At 43.2% G+C, this 18665-nt stretch overlaps 1 long non-coding RNA gene and 1 other non-coding gene across 3 annotated transcripts in view; both read right to left on the reverse strand.

Moving 5' to 3' along the window:
• The window catches only part of LOC122449507, a 56554-nt gene extending 44720 nt beyond the window's left edge, over positions 1–11834 (reverse strand). For both annotated transcript variants that reach the window (XR_006271962.1, XR_006271963.1), the window contains exon 1: positions 11391–11834. This is a non-coding gene — a long non-coding RNA (uncharacterized LOC122449507). The remainder of the gene's footprint in view (positions 1–11390) is intronic.
• Positions 11835–13075: 1241 nt separating this feature from the next.
• On the reverse strand, positions 13076–13139 carry LOC122450664. Its single transcript, XR_006272166.1, has one exon. It is a non-coding gene; the product is annotated as a U7 small nuclear RNA (small nuclear RNA).
• Positions 13140–18665: the final 5526 nt, after the last annotated feature.

Below are 18665 nucleotides of genomic sequence, written 5' to 3' on the forward strand. Positions count from 1 at the left end.
CAGCTATGATTTAATACTGCATCTTCATGTTTGTTTACATCTCTCTGGCCTTCCAGTGGTGCCATGGATGGTCTCTGTTTGTGTACCTAAGTTTTGATACATTTTAACTTTTCATAATAGATCCGTGTAAATTTTATGGTAATAAATGGCAAAACAGACTAGTAACTACATATATTTTATGCATTCATGACATACCGAACTTTCTAAAAATGTTTCACTGTTTCTGAGCTATGTGTTTTGTCTGAGGGTTTTCTCAAATTATCACAAATATCAAAAAATTTCCAATACATTTATTTAAAAAATTCTGCATATAACTGGACCCACGCAGTTCAAACTCATGTTGTTCAAGGGGGAGCTGTATTGCAAGGTATATTAAAATTAATTTTTTATGTTCCCAATTCTTTCTGAGGGTTTCGGGTCAAATAAAATGCCGCTATCTGAAGAATAAAATACATAAGTAATATTAATATTAATTTGTTAAGTCTTGGTAAAACCTTTCTTGGTATGTTTCCCAGGAATTAAGTGAATGAAACTAAGTGGGCAACAGTTCTTTTGAAAGTTAGGTGGTTTCCAACTCTTTTGCTTTCAACAAAACTGAAAATTGAGGTGTCAGCTGATAGATTGTTAAAAATAATTTTGATAATAAATTGCTATGTGATTTCTGGCATTTAATTCAGAAGGGGCTCAAATAATTGAGAAAGTCTACAATATCAAAACTCATTTCCCCGCACACACCAACAGTCAATCATTGACAAAGGAGGTAAGAATATACAATGGCAAAAAGATAGTCTCTTCAGCAAGTGATGTTGGGAAAGCTGGACGGCTGCACATCAATCAGTGAAATTAGAACACACCCTTACACCATACACAAAAATAAACTCAAAATGGCTTAACAACTTAAACATAAGACGTGACACCATAAAACTCTTAAAAGAGAACACGGGTGAAACATTCTCTGACATAAATCATACCAATGTTTTTTTAGGTCAGTCTCCCAAGGCAACAGAAATAAAAGCAAAAAACTTAAAAATGAGACCTAGTCAAAAATCACAAATTTTTGTATAGCAAGTGAAAATTGCTCAGTCGTGTCCAACTTTTTGCGACCCCATGGACTATACAACCTATGGAATTTTCCAGGTCAGAATACTGGAGTGGGTAGCCTTTCCCTTCTCCAGGGGATCTTCCCTACCCAGGGATCAAACACAGCTCTTCCACATTGCAGGCGGATTCTTTACCAGCTGAGCCATAAGAGAAGCCCAAGAATACTGGAGTGGGTAGCCTATCCCTTCTCCAGCAGATCTTCCCGACCCAGGAATCGAACCGGGGTCTCCTGCATTGCAGGCGGATTCTTTACCAATTGAGCTATGAAGGAAGCTCCTTTGTATAGCAAAGGAAACCATTTTAAAAAAAAATGAAAAGACAATCTATGGACTAGGAGAAAATATTTATAATGATGCAACCAACAAAGACTTAATCTCCAAAATATACAAACAGCTCACACAACTCAATAACAAAAAGCAAACAACCCAACCAAAAAATGGGCAGAAGACCTAAGTAGCTATTTCTCCAAAAAAGACACACAGATGGACAGTAGGCACATGAAAAAATGCTCAACATTGCTAATCATTAGAGAAATGCAAATCAAAACTACGAGATACCACCTTCACCAGCCACAGCGGCCACCATTAACGTCTCCAAATAATAAATGCTGTAGAGAAAAGGGATACCTCCACATTATTGGTGGGAATGTAAATTGGTGCAGCCACTAAGGAGAACAGTATGGACATTATTCAGAAAACTAAAAATTGAGTTGCCATATGATCCAGCAATCCCACTCCTGGACATATATCTGGAGAAAACTATAATTCAAAAAGATACATGCACCCTTAAGTTCATAGCAGCACTTACTATAGCCAAGACATGGAAACAACTTAAATGTTCATTGATGGGTGAATGGATAAAGAAGACTTGGTACATATATACAATGGGATACTACTCAGCCATTGAAAAAAAGAAGTGAAATAATGCCATTTCGGGCATTACTTCTCTTTCTTGTTGCCCTTGTCTTTTTGTCTCCACCAGCGCCAGGCGAACAGGCCCAGCAGCCACAGTGAGGAGCAACAGGAGGACGAGGCCTGTGACAGTGCCCACCCAGTGCCGCCCTCAACCCAGGGCTGGGCTGATCTTGGAAGAGCGATTCAGCTCTCCATCAAGAGGGCAGCTGCGGGTGGAGGCAGGGGCTGAGCCAGGGAAAGCCCACTTGCTCTTCAAATCGCCTCACCCTGGGGCCTAGACTCCTCTCATCTTAGGAGACCCAGGTTCTGGTCTTGGCCCTGTTCCTCAATCCCTTCAACCTCACCTGTGTGTGTCTAGATATTCTCATTCTAAATGAAAGTAGGTCAGAAAGAGAAAGACAAATACCATATGATATCGCTTCTATGTGGAATGTAAAATATGACACAAATGAACTTATCTACAAAACAGAAATAGGCTCACAGATAGAGAAAACAGACTGTGGTTGCCAAAGGAGAGGGTAGGCGGGGAGGGAAGGAGGGTGGGACTAGAAGTTTGGAATTAGTAGATGTAAACTGCTACATGTAGAATGGATAAACAACAAGGTTCCACTGTACAGCACAGGAAACTACATTCAATATCCTGTGATAAACCATAATGGAAAAGAATACACATATATAACTGAGTCACTTTGCTGTATGGTAGAAATTAACACAATATTATAAATCAACTATCAGTTCAGTTCAGTCACTCAGTCGTGTCCGACTCTTTGTGACCTCATGCACTGCAGCAAGTCAGGCCTCCCTGTCCATCACCAACACCTGGAGTTTATTCAAACTCATGCCCATTGAGTTGGTAATGCCATCCAATCATCTCATCCTCTGTTGTCCCCTTCTCTTGATGCCTTCAATCTTTCCAACATCAGGGTCTTTACAAATGAGTCAGCTCTTCGCATCAGGTGGGCAAAGTATTGGAGTTTCAGCTTCAACATCAGTCCTTCCAATGAACATCCAGGACTGATCTCCTTTAGGATGGACTGGTTGGATCTCCCTGCAGCCCAAGGGACTCTCAAGAGTCTTCTCCAACACCACAGTTCAAAAGCATCAATTCTTTGGCGCTCAGCTTTCTTCACAGTCCAACTCTCACATCCATACATGACCACTGGAAAAACCATAGCCTTAAAAAAAACAAAAAAAAAAAAACCATAGCCTTGACTAGACAGACCTTTGTTGGCAAAGTAATGTCTCTGCTTTTTAATATGCTATCTAGGTTGGTCATAACTTTTCTTCCAAGGAGCAAGCATCTTTTCATTTCATGGCTGCAGTCACCAACTGCAGTGATTTTGGAGCCCAGAAAAATAATGTCAGTCAGTTTCCACTGTTTCCCCATCTATTTGCCATGAAGTGATGGGACCAGATGCCAAGATCTTAGTTTTCCAAATGCTTAGTTTTAAGCCAACTTTTTCACTCCTCTTTCACTTTCATCAAGAGGCTCTTTACTTCTTCACTTTCTGCCATAAGGGTGGTGTCATCTGCATATCTGAGGTTATTGATATTTCTCCCGGCAATCTTGATTCCCGCTTGTGCTTCTTCCAGCCCAGCATTTCTCATGATGTATTCTGCACGTACGTTAAATAAGCACAGTGACAATATACAGCCTTGACTTACTCCTTTTCCTATTTGGAACCAGTCAGTTGTTCCACGTCCAGTTCTAACTGTTGCTTCCTGATCTGCATACAGATTTCTCAAGAGGCAGGTCAGGTGGTCTGGTATTCCCATCTCTTAAAAAATTTTCCAGAGTTTGTGATCCACACAAAGGCTTTGGCATAGTCAATAAAGCAGAAATAGATGTTTTTCTGGAATACTCTTGCTTTTTTGATGATCCAGTGGATGTTGGCAACTTGATCTCTGGTTCCTCTGCCTTTTCTAAAACCAGCTTGAACATCTGGAAGTTCACGGTTCACATACTGTTGAAGCCTAGCTTGGAGAATTTTGAGCATTACTTTACTAGCGTGTGAGATGAGTACATTGTGTGGTAGTTCGAGCATTCTTTGGCATTGCCTTCCTTTGGGATCGGAATGAAAATTGACCTTTTCCAGTCCCATGGCCATTGGTGAGTTTTCCATATTTGCTGGCATATTGAGTGCAGCACTTTCACAGCATCATCTTTCAGGATTTGAAATAGCTCAACTGGAATTCTATCACCTCCACTAGCTTTGTTCATTGTGATGCTTCCTAAGGCCCACCTGACTTCACATTCCAGGATGTCTGGCTCTAGGTAGACACCATTGTGATTATCTGGGTCATGAAGATCTTTTTTGTACAGTTCTTCTGTGTATTCTTGCTACTTCTGTTAGGTCCATACCATTTCTGTCCTTTATTGAGCCCCTCTTTGTATGAAATGTTCCCTTGGTATCTCTAATTTTCTTAAAGAGCTCTCTAGTCTTTCCCATTCTATTGTTTTCCTCTATTTCTTTGCACTGATCACTGAGGAAGGCTTTTATCTCTCTCCTTGCTATTCTTTGGAACTCTGCATTCAAGTGGGTATATCTTTCCTTTCCTTCTTTGCTTTTGGCTTCTCTTCTTTTCACAGCTATTTGTAAGGCCTCCTCAGACAGCCATTTTGCTTTTTTGCATTTCTTTTTCTTGGGGATGGTCTTGCTCCCTGTCTCCTATACAATGTCACAAACCTCCGTCCATAGTTCATCAGGCACTCTATCAGATCCAGTCCCATAAATCTATTTCTCACTTCCACAGTATAATTGTAAAGGATTTGATTTAGGTCATACCTGAATGGTCTAGTGGTTTTCCCTACTTTCTTCAATTTAAGTCTGAATTTGGCAATGAGGAATTCATGATCTGAGCCATAGTCAGCTTCCAGTCTTGTTTCTGCTAACTGTATAGAGGTTCTCCATCTTTGGCTGCAAAGAATATAATCAATCTGATTTCAGTGTTGACCATCTAGTGATGTCCATGTGTGGAGTCTTCTCTTGTGTTGTTGGATGAGGGTGTTTGCTATGACCAGTGTGTTCTCTTGGCAAAACTCTATTAGCCAATAAAACAAATTTCTTAAAAACTCCTATTCTCATTTACTTATTTTTGTGAACAATGTAACATTTAACCACCAATACACAGACAAAAGCATAGGGCCATCCATCTCATTAACAAAGACATTTTTACTAAAATTTTTTTCATGTTTAATAATCATTTATCATAATTTAAAACACATTTATATTGCTCTGACCAATTATGTACTACTAATAATTATGATGCTAATTCAGCCCAGAAGAAATTTAATTTCTATTATCTGATCATCTTAGGAAATATTTTTTAAACTTCAATTAATATTTTTTTCTTGTTGCAGAAAATAATAATAATCAATAAAAGACTATCAAGGATAAAAATATGTTATATCAGGATAAAATTCCATAGAGAGAAGTACAATGGATTTTTCAAGTTTAAGGAAAAGACGCAACATAAAATTCCAACTTTAAAGGACTTTTTTTTTAAATTAATAATAGTGAGCATCAAACTGCCATGGTATTTAAGTCCTATTGATACACTTTTAAGGTTTTATACCAGTTTTAAATGTCAATATATGCAATAAGCCATAAATTACATCCTTTGAAATTATTTAAACTTATAATACAAATTCTAAACATGATTTTGGGAAATACAGAAGCTCAAACGTCTGAAGACTGCTGGCTGAAGACAACATCAGGAAATACTTGCCGATAGTAGGTGTATTCTCTACCTGGTGGTTCAGTCGGTCACAAATCTGCCTGCAATGTGGAAGACCTGAGTTCAACCCCTGTGCTGGGAAGATCCCCTGGAGGAGGGCATGCCAACCCACTCCAGTACTCTTGCCTGGAGAATCCCCATGGATAGAGGAGCCTGATGGGCTGTAGTCCATGGGGTCGCAAAGAGTCAGACAGGACTGAGCAACTAAGATTAGCACAGCACACCAGGTGTATAAATGAATCTCTGCTGAAATAGCAGCAAATTTAAGACCCAGAGGCAGAGAGACCAAGAGGAGATTGCTACCATAATCCATTCACTTCTTATATTTATTGATGGACTGGCCTCTCTGTTCTGGGACGGTACTATGAACTGGAGATCAAACAGCACCCATGGTCCTGCCCTTGTGGAGTTGACAGGCCTGGAGAAAAGCAATGAGGCCCAAACCAAGGTAGTAGTATCAAGGGTGGAGGTAAGGGGACAGATGTCAGTATTACTGAAAACTTGCTGGTTTATCTATATGTCTGTGTCTTTATTGTGTATCTTCCTTTAAAAAAAAAAATAAGACCAGCTTGCTGAAACTCTAAGTCCAAATATTGAAGGTGCAGATGGAGGGCCTCCTTGAAACTGAGTGCTTTTACGACCCAAGCCCCACCAAAGTTTTAAATAACAAAAATAATTCCTGCTCATTTTAAGAATTCAAGTAAAGTCAAATGTAAAAGTGAACAGTTAGACAGCATATTAAAAAGCAGAGACATTACTTTGCCAACAAAGGTCCATTTAGTCAAGGCTATGGTTTTTCCAGTAGTCATGTATAGATGTGAGAGTTGGACTATAAAGAAAGCTGAGCACTGAAGAATTGATGCTTTTGAACTGTGGTGTTGGAGAAGACTCTTGAGAATCCCTTGGACTGCAAGGAGATCCAACCAGTCCATCCTAAAGGAGACCAGTCCTGAGTGTTCATTGGAAGGACTGATGTTGAAGCTGAAACTCCCAGTACTTTGGCCACCTCATGCAAAGAGCTTACTCACTTGAAAAGACACTGATGCTGGAAAAAACTGAGGGCAGGAGGAGAAGCGGACGACAGAGGATGAGATGGTTAGATGGCATCACTGACTCAATGGACATGAGTTTGGGTAGGCTCCAGGAGTTGGTGATGGACAGGGAGGCCTGGCGTGCTGCAGTTCATGGGGTCGCAAAGAGTCAGACTCGACTGACCAATTGAACTGAACTGAACTGAGCCTCTTTGTCCCATTCAATCTCATTTCTGTAAAAAGATAGTTGTTACAAAATGGGATCAGTTCTATGATGCCAGACCCCAAGTGGAGGAGGATGTAGACCAGATCAAAGACGAATGGGTCAGACTCCTGTGTCATGCTGTCCTGGATCCAAATCTTTGCTTGCCTTGAAGGTCTAAATCAACATGGCAACTTATGCACACATGGACACACTCAGGACTGTAAAAGATGAAACTGTGACATGGTTTATGTTTCCAGCTGGCTCTGACTCCAGGGCCCCAGGGTATCTGTCTGTGTATAGCCCCTGCAGGCCGAAGCCTAGTCCCCATCCATATCAGTCCTTTCAGGGACTTGCATGTTTGAAAATCCCACTCAGTCTCACAATTGGTCTCAGCACTGCTTCCACTGGTCAACATGTCCTGCCCCAGGAGTTGACCTGCTGCAGACAGTTACAGGGAGCAGGGTAGGGGGCAGTAAGCAGGGTCTCAGCCTACACAGCTTCCCTGAACAGCTGTTTGGGAAACTTTGGAGTTCTGATCCTGTATCTGTGCCTGCTTGACTTAAGGCAGGCCCAGACGTCCCCAGCAGCAAAAAAGCAAGCAGATTTGCCAAAGGAGTACCAGCCAGTTCAGTTCATTCTGCTTTCATTTTTCCCACCTATGAGGTGTTTGGCAGCTCAAGTTAAGTGTTGGTAACCCTATGAGACTGAGACAAATGCCCTGCTCAAGGGATACACTAGCTCTTTCATTTACTTGGACACTTCACCTTTTAACTCGGGAAAGCTCTGGCAGGACACAGCACTGCTTTTCTCCACATTTTCCGTATTGCAGGAATGGAGAAAGCATTTGATGAAAGATTGAGCAAATGAATGAATGAATAAATAACTACATGGTTTCTGTAAATTTCAGTTTTTTAAGTCTGTCACTTTTAAAATATGCTTCCATTCCCTGTCTTGATTCAGGACCTCATAATCTCTTACCTGTACCCTGCACCCAGCCCAGAAAGAGTCTCAGCATTATCCCTATACCTGCTCTTGGCATCTTCCATCACTCCATTTCAGCTTTACCGTCACAGTGTGCCTTGGAAACCATCTGACTCATTTCATTATGCTCTAAATTCAACCATTCATTCATTCAACAAACATGTATTGAGGGACCTCCCTGGTGGTCCAGTGGCTAAAATTTCATGCTCCCAATGCAGGGGGCCCAGATTCGATCCCTGGTTGAGGAACTAGAGCCCACATACCACAACTAAAAGTTCAAAAGCCACAACTAAGACCCAGTGCAGCCAAATAAATAAATAAAAAATTTTAAAAATATGTATTGAGCATCCACTATGTTCGAGGTACTGCTCCGGCTCCTTGGGACACATCAATAAATTTAAAAAGACAAAACAAAGATCAGTGCTCTGCAAGGGCTCATATTTGAATAAATATGTTATATCATATGTTATACTATAAAAAGTTAGATAAAAAAGAAAAAGAAAAAAGCAAGGAAGCCAGCATAAGAGCGCAGGGTAAAAGATGCTGCCAGGAGCTATCCCACTGAGAAAGTGAGCTAAGTGAGCTGAGCAAAATCTTAAGAAAGTGGGGAAATAAGACAAGGAGAATAGCTGAGAGAAGGATGTTCTAAGTAGAGAGAACTGAGGCAGGGTATGTCTGACATGGCTGAGGAACAAGAAAACCCTGTTGCTGGAGCAACGTGAATGATGACGGGAACAGGAGGAGCCAGAGAGGCAGTCCTCTAGGTCAGATCACACAGGACTTTGTCGGAGGGTCTTGAGCAGGGGGATTTGCTCTGACATGTTTGAAAAGAATTCCTCTGGCTTCTGAATGGAGGACAGACTCCTGGAGGTGGGGGTGGATTTAGAAGCAGAGGAAACTGCAGGAGCTACTGCAGTAAGCCAGGCAAGAAATAACTAAAAGTGCCTCTGACCAGGATGGCAGCAGTGCAGGTGGTGAGCAGTGTATGGATTCGATTCTGGATATATTTTGAAGACAGAGCCGTAGGGATTTCCTGACAGGTTGGAGGTAGGAGGTGAGAGAAAAAGAATGACTCTCAGGCTTTCTTTAGCCTGAGCGATGGAAGAAGAGCACCCTCACCAACTGAGGCAGGGCAGGCTGTGCGTAGAGCAGTGTAGGGGGTAAGATTAGATGTTTGCGTGTGGACACACTGTCCTTGGGTTGTCTTTTAAACTTTTAAGTGGAGAAGTCAAGTAGACAACTGGATAAATGACTAGGGAGAGAGATCTGGGCTGGCTCTCTCCTGGCTTCCCATGCTTTAAATATGGAGTTCACTGACATCTCCAAAATCAGCTGACTTGTCCCTTAAGCTGCAATTTCTTAAATTTCATTGCCTACCTGATTTATTCATTTAGCTTTCTAACAGGTATCTCAGATTTAATATGTCCAAAACTAAGTTCCTAATTCCCTGACTCCCTCTATAAAACACAAACAGAAGAACAAACAATAAAAAATTTTAAATATGGCAGTTCCATTCTTCCCATGCCCCTGCCTCAGAGCCTTTGCACTGGTGTTTCTTCTGCCATGAAAGCCCCCTCCCCAGAGTTGCAAAATGGTTGCTCTTTCACCTCCTTCATATCTCTGCTTAAATGTTACATCAGAAAAAAATCTTCCCTAACTACTCTACACAAAAACAGTACACCTAATCTCCCTCACCTGGCTTCATTTCTCCCTCTTGCACTTATGATTATTGGACAATATAATACATAGTACTTAATATTTAATATATATGTTTATTGTATGTCTCCCCTAACTAGAATGTGAGCTTCGCAGTAGCACAGACTTTGTTTTGTTCACTTCTTTATCCTCAGTGCTTGGACCAGTGCCTGGCAGGTAGTAGACATTCACTAAATATTTGTGAGAGGAAGGAAAGAGGGAAGGAAGAAAGGAAGGCTGGCTTCTTTGGAGCTTAAGGGTTCAGCATGACACCAGAAATTGGCTGGAGAAAAAAGACCTCAGCACAAACTCTTGAACATGGCATAACCACCCCCCGGCCCCACCCCACCCCACCCAGACCCTCAATAACTTGAAACCCATGAAAGCCTACAACAAAGGGAGATGGTGACATACGCCTGTGGGGTGGAACAGTATACAGCCATTAAAAACACTAATTATGAAGACAGTAAAATGTTTATAGTATGTTAAAAGTAGCAGACTGTGAAATAGAACAGTTCTCAACATATAATTACTGTGTTGCTATAATTACAGCAATGCAAATGTGCGCACACAGAAGAGCTGACGTTTAAAACAAAATAAATTACTGTTAGGCCTATCAGTGGGATTGTGGGTGGTTTTGTAATCTTTCTTTTTTTCCTTTACAATTAAAAAAAAAAAAACTCTTGTATTCTTTCTTCCTTAAAAGGAGCACGTTTTAACTCCCTGGGCACACTGGCTGAGGAAAATCCCAGCCCAGTGAAGTCAGCACCCAAGTTCCCCCAGAGACTCCCCTGCGTGGAGGAGGGGTCCTGGGCCGCCCCTGCACTGAGGGCTGCCCCAGAGGCCGAAACCCAGGGGTAAGTGAGGCATAGAGCGTTTGCATGACTAATCCAGGAAAAAAAACCCACCGGAGACTTATTTCTATTTAAGCACAGAGAAATGCAGAAGTAGATCTACGTGAACCTAATTTGTCCTTAAAACGAAACCAATTGTGCCCCTGAGGCTTTTTTGGGGGCGGTGGGAGGGGCTTCTGTAAGGAGAGAAAGTCAAGTCCAGGCTGTAATGACCCTCACTGGAGAACCAAACACTTCCACTGGGGTCCAGATTCGTGGGCCTGGAGTCGCTCCTCAGGGGAACCTCCGTGTTAGTGCCAAGAGGTCTGAATCTGGAAACCCACTGAATGTCAAGCTTTTCATAACCAAACTAAGGTTATGTACATTGGTCATCATAAAAGCTACCGAATTCTTAACTAGAAAAAGGCACATCACCCCCCCAAATTGGAAACAATTTCAGGGTTGTCATGGACTCCTTAAATCCTAGACAATCTTACTTGGCCCTGTACCCCAGATTAAAAACTCCTGCTGCATCTGCTACATACATTGTGTATGACGTGAACATTCTTTTTCATCTGTTGATACGTTTGTGATTAATAAATACAAATAAATAAGTACAGATTAATTTAAAAGAAATACTGAATTCAGAGACGCTGTTGTTGTTATGTATGTTCTCCAAAGAGACAGTAAACGCCCCTACAGGTCCAGAAACACGTTAAAAGAGGTCTTCCATCCCAGGGGTCCCCTATCCCTGCAGCAAGGCTGAACCCCCAATGTCCCTTCTAAGAGTGGGTCCTGCTGTCTCTCGCTGGTCCCGGGGCCCAGGCATTGGAAGGCGCCTGTGCTTTTCGGGGTTTTTTCACGGAAATGCTGCAACCGCTGGTTGGCTCACCTGTATTTTAAGTTTTACTCTCCAATTATCACTGGGTTTTCCGGACGTAGACTGTCAGCCAGTGTCTAAAAAAACAACCAGCACGGTCCTGAGCGCGTGGCGCAGCCCTCGAGGGCGCTGCGGGTGAGCGCCCTGGGGAACAGCCCTGACGCGCCCGGGCGTAGGCGGCCTCCCGGCCGCGGCCAACCGCGGAATGTCCTGCCCGCGAGCTCCCCCGCCTGGGCGCGCCGGGAGGCCCGGCCGAGACTAGGGAGCGCGCGGCGTTCCCGCGCGGAGGGGCGCGCCGTCCGGCCCCGGCTCCCGACAGGCCTCGGCGTCGGGCTGAGCGGCGCCAGGCCCGAGACGCTGCGGTTCCGGGACACCCTCCTCCCCGGCGGCTCGCTGACCGAAGGGAGACCGTGAGCAGAGGGGCGCACGCGCCAGCCTGTTCCTCATCGCTGACGACTCCAGGACGACCCCCCTCCCGGCTCTCTTCTCCTTCCCTGAGATGCCCCAAAACCTGATTTCCACTCTGGCAACCAAACTTAGCTGATTCGAGCATCTCCGGCCTGACTCAGTCCGGGACTCATCCGACAATAGCATCTGGCACACGTTCTGTATGGGTGCGTCTGCTGAATAAACAAAATATTTTATTTTTCATGTTTGAACGGTGTCTGCTTCAACAACATTTCAACAGTGAGCTCCTTGTTAGGAGTGGGTACAGTCCTTGATGTGCTGAGCAGGATGGGGGGCGGCCGAGGAAGTGGCGGGGCGGGGGGGTGGCGGGGAACGCAGGAAGCTGCTGACTGGAAAGTCAGCTCCTAGAACCTATGCGGGCGCAGCGCCGGGTGCAGCGGAATTCCGCGCAGAGGGCGAGAACCACGCGCCCTGAGGTCACGGAACTGGAAAGACAGATGCTAAAGGGAGAGCCCGAAGGGGGCAGTTACTACCCGACAGCCGGGTACAGGCCCAGCTCTTAGAGGCACTAGAGACGTGGGATTGGGGAAACCTGAGACTCCAGGAGACCTGGACAGGAGGAGAGGAGGAGGCCGGTCAAAAGCGCCCCAAATCCTGCAGAAACAGAGGGACACATAGCAGCCCCCCCCACAAGACACCCCACACACACACGACACCCCCCCCCCCCACACACACACACCCGGGCTGCGGGCTCAGGGCAGATTCTAGGCCCAGCCCCAGGATTCTTGGGTCCTGTGGGACCAAGGCAGCCTGCAGGGGGCAAAATGTTCGTTTCTACTGCTAGGCTGGGACTGAAACCAGAGCCAAAAATAGAAGCTGAGATCAACTGAAAGGAATGAGGCTGAACAAACGTGTGAATGTCTAAAACCCTGATGTGACACATAGTAAATTAATATTCCCAAACACGGGTGTAAAACGGGATTACTTAGTGAGGAATGCTCGCATACATGAATGAATATTTGGAGGGAAAAAAAAGGAAGTTCTACATTATACATTAAAATAAACTCTATGTGGATTAAAATTCTAAATATTTTAAAGAACGTCATAGAAACACTATATTAAATAGGATAAATAAAAAAAATAATAAATAGGATAAAATAGATTTATGGGTAAATGTCAGCATTCCCAAAGGTTTGAAACACGAGAAGAAACTGCAAAGGAAGACTAACATTCAAAAACTGGACAGGATTTTTATTTTTATTTTTTTTATTTTTTATTTTTTTTGGGGGGGGGGTGCTTTCCTGTACGAACCGGACAACCTGCTAGACAAATTCTAAAAGAGCTGTAACACTTGGACAGGATTTTTAAAAGAAAAATGTTTACACAAAACAACAAACAGAAAATCCCTCAAACGTATAAAATTTTGTTTAAATATATATCTAAAACACAAAGATTCCAGTAACTCAATTTACAAAGAAGTATGTAATTCAAGAGGAGAAATAAAATTAGTACACAAGTATAGGAGGAAATTTTCATTGTTCCAGATAATCAAACACTGTAAACTTCAAACAACTTTGAAAAATATTGCATCACTATATTGTACACCTGAAACTAACATAATATTGTAAATGAATTATACTTAAAAAAAAAAACTTTGAAATAGCACCATACATCTACTAAAGTTGCAGAAATGCCATAAAATTGTAATGCATGATGTTAGCAAAGCAATATAATAATGCTCACAATAATACATTGAATACTTTAAAAATTGATTTGTTTTATATACATCTTATGACAATGATAAATTCATTAAGCTGAAGTAATATGGTCAAATATATGTTATTTTATCTTCACTCAATTAACAAAACCCTTAACTTCAGTGGAAAGTGACTGCAAAAAGATTGCTTCACCCCATCCTTTTCCCAGAGCTGGAGTTAGCCAGACGTAAAATGCCACTTCTTCATTTTCACTACACTCAGTCTGCTGCAAAATAAAGTATCTAATGATATGAATTAAAGTACTGCCACAGTTTAGGGAAAGGATCTTCAAAGTAAAAGCAAAAAAAGATCTTGAGTTAGTTTATTCGCTTTTGTGGTTTTAAATGCCATCACTATGTTAATGATTCTCAAAACAGATCCCTAACCCCAACCTCTCCCCTGAACTTCAGACTCAAATATTTGTCTGTCCTTCTGACCTCTTCAAATGGATATCAAACATAAATGTCCAAATCTGACCACTTGTTCTCCATCTCTCCTTCTCCAGATACACACACACACACACCACGCACATGGCTGTTTTTCTAACAGTCTTTATCTCAGTTAATAGCAAGTCAATTCTTTCATTTGCTCGGGCCCCAGACTTGGAGTCATCCTTGAGTCCTTCTCTTCCCTTTAAGTCTGAGTCAGATCATGCCAATTCTCTATTTAAAACTTACCCAAATCTCTCCATCTATCATCATCTGTAAAAGCTGAGGTGCTCACTGTCCCCTAAAGCCCTCCCCCACATCTCTGGCCTTTTCTCTTCCTCCTCTCCCTTCCCATGACCCTTGGTTAGACTGGCCTCCTTGCTGTTTCTCAAACACACGAGGCACATGCCCACCTGAGGGACTTATTTCCTCAGCCAGGAAGGTTTTCCCCTCCGTAGTCTCACATGATACATGCCCCACTTCCTTCAGATCTTTACTCAGAAGCAAAAACAACTTTCTCAGCGAGGCAAACAGAAAAAAACCTCCCTGCTTTGGATTTTTCTACTTTATCACTATCTAAAGTTATGTAGGGAATTCCCTAGTTAGGACTCTGTGCTCTCACTGCCAACAGCCCCAGTTCAGTCCCTGGTCGGGGGGACTAAAATCCCATAAGCCTCATGGGGTAGCTAAAAGTAAAGTATATATGTGTATATATACATATACACATATACGTGTGTGTGTGTGTGATTCCCTTGTGTATTTCGTTTTTGTATGTGTCTCTCACTTGTGTATTTGGTTTATTATCTATATTTCCTTAGAACATAAACCTCTGAGGGCAGAGATGATTGTTTTGTTCACTATGTATACACAGTGCCTGCCACATAATGGACACTGGATAAATGTTCCCTGCATAAATGAGAGAGGGAAGGGAAAGCAGGCAATATTGTACAATGTGGTAAAGATCAGAAATGGGAGGGAATATTCTCATTAACAGAACACTAAAAACAAACCAAAAAAAAACCAAAAAACAAAAAAACTAGCTTAGGGGGATTATTAAGAATACAGATGTAACAGTGCAAAAGGTTCAGCGTGTATGTGTGCTTAGTCACTCAGTCGTGTCCGACTCTTTGCGATCACATGGAATGTAGCCCGCCAGGCTCCTCTGTCCATGGGGAGTCTCCAGGCAAGAATACTGAAGTGTTTTGCCATGCCCTCCTCCAGGGGATCTTACCAACTCAGGGATCCAACCCGGGTCTCCCGCATAGCAGGTAGATTCTTTACCATCTGAGCCACAAGGGAAGCCCACAAAAGGTTCTACAAAATATAAATAGGTGTCTGTAGATATAAAGAACAGACTTGCAGAGACAGGGTGGAAAGCAAAGGTGGGACAAATTGAGGGAGTAGCATTGACAAATATATACAACCATGTGTCAAACAGATAGCTAGAGGGAAGCTGCCGTATAACCCAGGAAGTTTAGCTCAGTGCAAGAATACTAGAATGGGTTGCCATGCCTCCAGGGGATCTTCCCAACCCAGGGATTGAACCTGGGTCTCCTGAATTGCAGGCGGTTTCTTTACTGCTGAGCCACCAGGGAAGTCCCAAAGCAACCCCTGCGTCTGGGGAGTGGGGGTAGCTGCCTTAGGCCCTTCCCCTGAATCAGTCACTGGGCTGGAAGATGGGCTTTCTCTAACTGGTTGACAACACACTGCTGGGGCTGGAAGTGAAGTCAATCCTGACTGAAGAGCATGGCTTCCCTTTAGAAAAGAGAGTGGCATGAATGGGGCGTGGGGACCTGTCACAGGATCCATGACAAAGGAATATCCGCTGAGGGCTGGGATGTGGGAGATTATTGCCTGCTTCTATTCTGATGCAGTCTAATTACCCATCCCTTCACCAGGGCCAGGTCTTGCAGAGACTCCCAAACAACACCCACATATTTTTGTTGGGAACCTGGTACAAAGCCCTAAATTGTACATCAAGTTGCCTTGGGTCTTGGTCTGTACATCATGGAGACCACTCCAATCATGGTCTCCTTTGGTCCTGGTCAATCAGTCTCACTGTGTCTCACTCCCTCCTTGTCATCCCAGGCTAACTCCCATGAAATGAAATATTCCCTGCCGTATGGTGGGCAAGAAGTGTCACAGCCATCCGCAATTACAACCCTCCAAATGTGAATTTCTGAGCCATGCCGACAAGCCCCACCACTCCACATACTAGGAACTTAAGGATGTCATAATCATCAGTGATTACAACCCTCTGGTGTGACCTAAGGGAATTTGAGAAGAAAAGAATATCTTTGTAAAAATGCAGGGTGCTGGCCCCAGATAGTTGAGATGCATATGAAAGGAATGACTTCAATAATCCCAGACTCTTGCATCTTGCACAGAAGAACGCTAAAAGCTTTAACTTGATATCTGATTTACCTTGCTTAACAATAATCTTTGATGTTCAGACTGCTGACCCCCTTTGTTGCAAACATATAGCCTGATGCCCTTTCCCACCTCCTTGGAGCAGTCTGATGGGGCTACTGAGATGCTGTCTCCTGGGTTTGGAGTCCTAAACATTCCCACCATATAAAGCACTCTCTACTTTCAGGTTGTGACTAATTTTTAAGTTAATACACCCAGAATACAAGTCAATCCAGCTACCTGGCTCTTCCCATAGTCTTGGTTGATGCTGCCCTCTGACCTTCCTGCCAGTACTCTCAGTCTCCTGAGCCTGTATCATCAGCAATCTTTTTTTTTTTTTTCACCTGCAGTCTTTGTTCACCTACAGAAAGGAGCTCCCTCCTCTTTCTACCTTAACTGAAATCTGACTGGGAACATGGCTTCCCTTGCTGATCTCTTGAGAGATGCTGACTCAATCCCGTTGCCCATCTATGACGGGACAAGGAAGAGGGTGGTCAGCATCTTTCCACCTCCCACCACCTCTTTTGGACCTTCACTCTGCTTTGAGTCTCCCTTCATTGGCAACACCATCTTTCCGTCTCTCAACATTCACTGGGAAATACTGGCATCATCATAAATACCTTAGTATCTCTGTGGATAATACATTCTCCATCTTAATCTTAAAGTCTCTGACTCTTGTCTTCACTAACCTTTGTTCTTCCTCCTGCTTGAGCCACTGATCCCCTTGGTCATACTCTAAGTCTTGTTACTTAGAAGGGCTACACTCTATGATAAAACCCCATTGTCCAAACACAGCCATACTTGTAACTCTCCTCTTATCTCACCACCTCCTTTGTCTCCTTATCCTTCTATCTTCTTGTCAACACCGACTGCTAAGCAGTGGCAGGGAAAATTCCATTGCCCTGTGGACTGGGGCCAGGGTCTCCAGTTTCAGCCCCCTGACGTCTGGATTCTCTACCCCGTGTCTGAAGTTGCTCTCTCCAATGTCACGAGACTTCTGTATTGCTAAACCAGAGGGACACTTTAGTCCTTATCTAATTAATCCCCTTCTCTACATTCCTTATTCTTGACATTCTCTTCTACTGGGGTTACTGATACACCTGTCACCCCTCATTTTCTTCCGTCTCCTTGGATGCTCTCACTAACACCTTTTCCTCCCTCAATCCCATAAATATTGTTCTTTGGGTTTACTTCTCTCATTTTATAAATTCTTCTTAGATTCTCTCTCTTGAGGCCTAAGGTTTCTTTTCCATGACCATGGAAATGCCAATGATGCCCAACCTAAAATTTTGACATGAACAGATAGGTGATCACCCATTGGATATTGCCACCAGTGTGCCCCCCAGGGACTTCCAACTTAACATGGTCAAAATTGAACTTTCTGTTCTGTAATTTGAACCCTCTTTCTCTTCACTAAAGCATCATACTCTGTGTGAAATGGCAGAGTCAAAATTAAGATCAGCAGATGCTCCCACTCAGCAAGAGAACATAGTGTACAGAGGGGAATCGTGTGCAGGAGCAAGGGGACCTTGATCTATAACTGCAGCACACCCACTTCCTCATCTCAAGTGAGATGTTGATTATTATTTCTGAGCAACTTCTCATGGGAGAGACCAAATTTCTTTTCATATATTACATATGTAGTCTCACACTCATGCAAAATATATGTGCTTTGAGGGGATCTATTTATGTTCCATTGAGAATCATTCTTTCCAATCAGGAATCTCACCTGCTGCTTTGTCTGTGTGGCCAGATTCCTGGCACATTTTGTTTGTGTAAAGGTGCTTTTTCAGAGGGTGAAGTGAGAAGACCCATGAGTCATGCAGTACAGAGCAGGGTCTAGGTGAGTAGATATGATAGGGACAGAGTAAAAAAAGGACAAAGTAGATGATTAAATAGTTAATCCCACTTGGGGGTTGTGCAGGCTAAGTCACTTCAGTCGTGTCCAACTCATTGCGACCCTGTGGACTCCAGCCTGCCAGGCTCCTCTGTCCACGGGATTCTCTAGGCAAGAATACTAGAGTGGGTTGCCATGCCCTTCTCCAGGGGATCTTCCCAACCCAGGGATTGAACCTGCATCTCTTTTGTCTTCTGCATTGACAAACGGCTTCTTTAGCACTAGCACCACCTGGGAAGCCCATAGGAAAAAATATGGGGGACCCCTGTAAGTTAATGATCACTCAAGAAAGCAGGTTTGCTTAACCAGAAAACCAAGCAGGCTTGTTTAGCAACAAAACCCTGCAACAGAAGCAGAAGACATGCCCAAAACAATAAAACAATGGTGG

This window comes from Cervus canadensis, chromosome 11 (genome assembly GCF_019320065.1).
Source record: "Cervus canadensis isolate Bull #8, Minnesota chromosome 11, ASM1932006v1, whole genome shotgun sequence".
Taxonomy (NCBI): Eukaryota; Metazoa; Chordata; class Mammalia; order Artiodactyla; family Cervidae; genus Cervus; species Cervus canadensis.